Raw genomic sequence first — 7,041 nt, 5'->3', positions numbered from 1 at the left:
CAACCCTGTTATCGGTAGCTTGGATGGAGACCTAGGATACGTGCTTACCTTACCTAGAAAGATGCAGACCTAGGACTACGCAGATGATACAAATCTAGAAGGAATAATTACCCAGAAATGGATAATGATCAAGTTGCAAAGTAACCCTCACAGGCTGGCATAAGAACCAAAAACAAGTAAGATCATGGAATTGACAGAAGCACGAATGAAAAGGAAAAACATCAGGATGGTTTTTGTTTGTTTGTTTGTTTGTTCATTTTTGAGACAGCATCTTGCTCAGTCACCCAGGCTGGAGTGTAGTGGCGTGATCTTGGCTCACTGCAACCTCTGCCTCCTGGGTTAAAGAAATCCTCCCACTTCAGCCTCCTAAGTAGCTGGGATTACAGGCACACATCACCACACCCAGCTAATTTTTTTGTATTTTCAGTGGAGACAAGGTTTCACCACGTTAGCCAGGCTGATCTCAAACTCCTGACCTCAAGTGATCTGTCCGCCTTGGTCTCCCAAGGTGCTAGGATTACAGGCGTGAGCCACTGTGCCTGGCTGAGGATGCTTTTTTAAATGTCATTGCAAAAATTGTTTGAGCCTTACTGGTACTGCAATTCATATATATGTGATTTTTCAGTTCTTGAAAGGGAAATAATCCTACTCTATTCTATGCTGGTCAAACCACTGTTTTATTTTGAACAGATTCACCTCTGAGCATGACATTTTAAAAGGAGACATCCTCAGGTTACCATGGAGCCAAAAGTGGATTTCAAGCATGATGAAGAATCCATAAACTACTATGTTTAGCTTGGGGATGGGGGACGGGAACTTGTCTTTCTTCAAACAATAGACTGTCCATAGTCTTACTGGGTTGATGCTATGTAAGATCATGGGTATATGGACGTCCTAAGAAGGCATACCACATTACATGTTAGAAAAGACAATGAAACCCATTCAATATCTCCAGAAATGCAATAGAGAATTCAGAATAGAAGTGAGTTCCCCGTTGTGGAGGTAATCAAGCACAGACTGAATGATGACTCAGCCAGAATTCTTACCCCGTGGATTCTTTCTACTGAGAGTGTTTGGGGAAGGGAGTGAATAAATCTGAGATGCTTTCAGCACCATAGAAAGGTTTCTATTATTTGCTTTTATGCTAGCTAGCTCAGGTTTCTGGCAGCAAGTTGAAACAGCAGAGTGAGTAGAAAGCAATGAGGAATAGAGGCCAGGCGCGGTGGCTCATACCTGTAATCCCAACACTTTGAGAGGCTGTGGCCAGGAGATCACCTGAGGTTGGGAGTTTGAGACCAGCCTGGCCAACGTGGTGAAACCTCATCTCTACTACAAATATGAAAATTAACTGGGTGTCGTCGTGCATGCCTGTAATCCCAGCTACTCAGGAGGCTGTGGCAGGAGAATCGCTTGAACCGGGGAGGCAGAGGTTGCAGTGAGCAGAGATTGCACCACTGAACTCCAGCCTGGGCAATAGAACAAGACTCTGTCTCAAAAATAAATAAATAAACAAATAAAATTTGAGGGAAAAGCAATGAGGAGTAGAAAGAAAAACCAAGAGGGGAAATGCAGACATTCCAATAAATATGGATGGAGCATGTACTAAGCGCCAGATGCTGCTCTAGACACTGGAGATACAGCAGGGGAGAAGAAAACCAAGCCAAATGCCCCCACCTTCACAGAGCTTACATTCTATAAGGAGAGCATTATGAGAGGGAGTTGGGTAATTTTCTCCTGCAAAGGAACACAGAATAAAGTAAAAGAAAACGTGAGGAGGGAAAGGAAAGGCTAATTGTGCCAAGAAGGACTTATTAGAATGAGGATGTTTCAGCCTAGAGAAATCCCAAGATTGCTTATTCGTGAAATCTATTCCTCATCAAGATTTGACTGGCTTCTCCAAAGCATTGCAGTCTATTCATTCAGAGAGGGCAGCACCTTTCTGCCCCACCCTCTTTGTAAACAGCCCCCAAATGACCGTCTAACTCCATCAATATTGACTGCTTTCCAGGGGTCACCACTTACCAGATGTTCCATCCATCACCGCAAACAAGTTCCCCCTGACATATTGATTATTTCATTTTTCTTGTCTTTTAGCCAGAACCTCCTTTCTAATTAATGTATCTATTGTTGGTTCTATCAGTGTGTACATCTTGGACATGCACAATCTTGTACTGTCTACCCGAATTACATATGCAGCTCCCTGATTCTTGAGGCGGCTGTTTCCGATCTCTGCCTAAATGATCTTGAACCCCGGTCCTGTTTGCCTTGCATTAGGAGAGACGTAAATTACCTTTCTAAGCCCCAAGTCCAGGATTGCTTCAGTTTACATTTGTATTTTTTTAAAAGTAGGATGTGTCTTCATCACCTACAAGCATCTTTAATGGTGAATGGCTCCAGCTCTAAGAGTCTTAAATTATCAGATAAAACCTCCGACTCTCTCTCTGCTTTATGTCTAGTTTCTGCTAAATGCTGCTCACCTCCAGGAATAGAGCTACTGGACTCTGGAGGTCAACTGTAAGGGTGTTGGAGTTAATAAGCTCAGCAAGTCACTGTACATTGATCTTTACTTTCCTAGTGCACTCATATTTCTCTCCCTGGAATTAGATGCTCAGCTATCTGCCAGGGGACCTCTTTCCAGATACCCTCTGATTTGAACCAGCGGAAGGTTCCTCATCAGGAGGTTATGGAAGAATAACAACCCACATAGCTCATACGGTACTCTGCTGTTGGTGAAGGTTGCTGCATTTTTGCCAACCGGTCAAACCAATACTTCAATCATCAATGATTACTATCATTTGGCTTATGTCCTTGAAGGGGAAAAATAGCTACTGTGATTCTCTCCTTCATAAAGGCTTCTATGCAGTAAGTGGCTGGGATTAAATTATACAATCACTTCATCTATCTGTTGGAAAGCCTGTCACCCTTATACCACATGTGCCAACTTTTCCCATTAGCAGAGGGGCTCAGAACTGCGAGACGCGGCAAAGGGAGCCTTATGATGCTGGGTAATATAATTCTAAATACCATCAAGCCCATAAAATGGAGAGTAAGTGATAAATAATTTACATTTATCAGAACGACTGAATCTTATTACAAGTTCAGCAATATGATATCCTCCCTCACAGCACAGACCTGGATGGGGAAAGGGATCAGAATTTCAATGGTTTGCCAGGGTCGGAACGAATTCCTGTTTCAAGACCTATGAACTTGATGTGAACCTGGTGGGCCTTTGTTTAGCAATCCCTAGAAAAACTGGTGCTCATCTTATAACAAGGGGGTCAGCATGTGACGAAGGAAATCTAATACAACAGGATAATCAGCACAAAAGAAATCTAATATAACAGGATAAATGTGATAACATATGGCTATAAGTAGCAGGGTTAAAATGCCATTGCTGTTTCCATTATTTTCTCCATTCCAAATCTACCAGGATAAAGCAGGGCAATCTGTTCGTTTCTTTATTCCTAATTCATTTTTTTCATTCACTCATCCGTTTATTTGTTCACAGTTTTAAACACCTAGAGTGTGTAAAATACTCTATTAGGAACTGTGGGAGATGCAACCATGAATAGGTAGGATTCCCACCTTCTAGCAGTTTCCATTCAAATACAGCATTCTGGACTAAACCTTAGGAAGCAGAACTTCATTATTTATTGATTGGTTGATTGATTGAGACAGAGTCTCACTCTGTTACCCAGGCTTGAGGGCACTGGTGCCTTCTCAGCTCACTGCTACCTCTGCCTCCTGGACTCAGGTGATCCTCTGACCTCAGCCTCCCAAGTAGCTGGGACTACAGGCATATGCTACCATGCCCCAGCTAATTGTTTTTGTTTTTGTTTTTGTTTTTGTTTGGAGAGATGGGATTTCATCACATTGTCCAATGTGGTTTCAAACTCCTGGGCTCAAGTGATCCTCCCACCTCAGCCTCTCAAAGTTCTGGAATTACAGGAGAATTCGAATTTAAGAAAGGAAAAGTGGCCGGGTGTGGTGGCTCATGCCTGTAATCCCAGCACTTTGGGAGGCCAAGGCAGGTGGATCACGAGGTCAGGAGTTCGAGACCAGCCTAGCCAACAATATTTAGCTGCAAAATTTTGCTTTTAGTCTCTAGCTGCAAAATTTCAGTGACAGGGGACAGAGGCACGGGCATGGCCCCCTTTCTTCCAGCTGTGACATCAGGAACTTTCAGACACAAGAAGGAGGCACTGCTTTTCCACTCACGGTGACTTAGAAGTTTATCCCCTTCTCCAGGTTTTGTCTCTGCAGCCCTGCTTGGACAAAACCAAGATGTTAAATTAGCAAAGTGAATTAGCAAGTTTCTCAAAATTACCCAAAGACACCAGCCTATTTTGTGCCTCTGAATCTGTTCTTGAATTGCTCACTCTGCCTGGAAATTGCTCACTTTGCCACCCAAACCCTTTTCTCCTCTGGAACACAACCTTATCTTTCAAAACCAGTTCAAACACCATCTCCTCAAGAAGAGGAATTAAAATAATTAAATAATAATTAAATCAAATATAATTAAGTTATTATTATTATTAAGGCAGAGTTTCATTCTGTTGCCGGGCTGGAGTGCAGTGGCTCCATCACAGCTCACTGCAGCCTCGACTTTCTGGGCTCAAACAATCCTCCCACCTCAGCCTCCCGAGCAGTTGAGACCATCTGTATACTCCACCACATCTAGCTAAATTTTAAATTTTTCTGTAGAGAGGGGTTCCACTATGTTGCCCAGGCTGGTCTCGATATCCTGGGCTTAAGCAATCTTCCCGCTTTGGTCTCTCAAAGTGCTTGGATTCTAGGCATTAGCCACCGTGCCTGGTCTCCCATCATGATCCTTTCTACTTCCCATTCTGCTCAGCAGAATTACCTCTTCCCTCGGCCACTCATCTTTACTCCTACTGCTGCTGTAACAAATTACCACAAACCTAATGACTTAACAGGTTTGGAGTGCAATGGTGTCATCTCGCCACACCTAACAATTCTAGAGGTCAGAAGTCCTAAAATCACAGTGTTGGCAGGACTGTGTTCCTTCTAAAAGCCTTTGAAGAAAAATGTGTTTCTTTGCTTTTTCCACCTTCTGGAGGCTGCCTGTATTCCCAGGCTTATGGTTCCTTCCTCAAATCACTCTCATCTCTGTTACCAAGTTTCGTCTCCCTCTCCACAGCAACTCTCTTGCCTCTCTCTTTCACTTATTGGAACCTTTCTGATGATATTGAACCCGCCAAAATAATCCAAGATAATCTCTCCTTCTTGAGATCTGCATCTCAAAGTCCCTTCTCCCATGTAAAGTTGCATATTCCCAGGCTCTGGAGATTAGGACGTGGACATCTCTGGGGGACCATTATTCTGTCTACCCATTGTGAGCCCAACTTTCCATTTAGAAATGTCCGTATCAGCTGCATAACACTAAGGGATGGTTTGTTTACAGAAGTCACCCTCAAAGGCTAATATTGGCTGGGCATGGTGGTTCACACCTGTAATCCCAGCACTTTGGGAGGCCGAGGTGGGTGGATTATTTGAGCTCAGGAGTTCGAGACCAGCCTGACCAACACAGTAAAACTCCATCTCTACTAAAAATACAAAAATTAGCCAGGTGTGGTGACACACACCTGTAATCCCAGCTACTTGGGAGGCTAAAGCAGGATAATTGCTTGAACCTGGGAGGCAGAGGTTGCAGTGAGCCAAGATCGCATCACTGCACTGCAGCGTGGGCAACAGAGCGAGGCTCCAGCTCCAAAAAGGAAAACAAAAGAAAAGACTATTATCCCCCAGAGGGAGGTATCTTGGGTCTTCAAGTTGCTTCTCCAGGGCCTAGAATGTTGCCTATGACTCAGCAGATGTTCAATAAATTAAACTGAATATTTATGGGAAAGAAAACTAAGAAAAAAAGAGAGCAAGGACAATTTTCCTGCCAGGCTATTATTTGACAAGCAAATAAAATCAACAGGCCAAAGTAAATGGTTGGAAGAAAAAGCACAATGAAACTCATAATTTTGTCATAATGTTTCATAGATAATCACAAAACAACAAAATCTAACCTGTCTAGATTAGGGGTCAGCAAACTGCAGCCTGTGGCTCCCTGAGGTCAGGAGTTTGAGACCAGCCTGGCCAACACAGTGAAACCCTGCCTCTACTAATAATACAAAAATTAGCTGGGTGTGGTGGCACACGCCTGTAATCCCAGCTACTCAGGAGGCTGAGGCAGGAGAATCACTTGAATCCAGGAGGCGGGAGGCAGAGGCTGCAGTAAGCTGAGATCGCGCCATTGTACTCCAGCCTGGGCGACAAGTGCTAAACTCCATCTCAAAAAAAAAAAAAAAAACCGTTTTACTGAAACACGGTGCGGTCCATTTGTAGTATACTGGCTGTGGCTGCTTTCGCACTATAATGGCAGAGTTGTATAGTTTTGTTGGAGACTCTACGCCCTGCAAGCCTGAAATGTTTACTGTCTGGCACTTTACATAAGACGTTGGTTGACGACTGGTCTAGATAATTAGAAAGGTTAAATAAGAATTATTTTTCGGGTTAGACGGGTAACATGCCAATGTCGTAACAAGGTTCACAGGGTGGCATATCTCACACATGCATGTAAACACCCGATGGTCGTGCTCATGAACTACAAAAGGATCATTAAATAAGAATTTTGGCTAGGTGCAGTGGCTCACGCCTGTAATTCCAGGACTTTGGGAGGGCAAGGTGGGTGGATCACTGGAGGTCAGGAGTTTGAGACCAGCCTGGCCAACATGATGAAATTCCGTCTCTATTAAAAATACGAAAATTAGCCAGGCATAGTGGCACATGCCTGTAATCCCAGCTACTCAGAAGGTAGAGGTGGGAGAATCACTTGAACCCGGGAGGCGGAGGTTGCAGTGAGTCAAGATCGCACCACGGGACCTGGGTGACAAGGCGAGACTCTGTCTCAAAAAAAGGTCAGAATTTTGTTTAAAGCAGGTTAGATTAAACATTCTGAAAGCTGAATTCATGGGTTCACATGCTTGGTGTGACAAAAACAAACAAAAAAAAATACCCCAAAAATCAGAAAGC

At 43.6% G+C, this 7,041-nt stretch overlaps 1 non-coding gene across 1 annotated transcript; it reads right to left on the bottom strand.

Moving 5' to 3' along the window:
- Window positions 1-6,520: 6,520 nt before the first annotated feature.
- Window positions 6,521-6,625, bottom strand: LOC112426255 (small nucleolar RNA U13). The gene has a single exon (XR_003017510.2). It is a non-coding gene; the product is annotated as a small nucleolar RNA U13 (small nucleolar RNA).
- Window positions 6,626-7,041: the final 416 nt, after the last annotated feature.

The sequence above is a fragment of the Macaca nemestrina genome, chromosome 9, assembly GCF_043159975.1.
Source record: "Macaca nemestrina isolate mMacNem1 chromosome 9, mMacNem.hap1, whole genome shotgun sequence".
NCBI lineage: Eukaryota > Metazoa > Chordata > Mammalia > Primates > Cercopithecidae > Macaca > Macaca nemestrina.
Note: the sequence above shows the minus strand (reverse complement) of the source record. Positions and strands in the feature narration are given on the sequence as shown.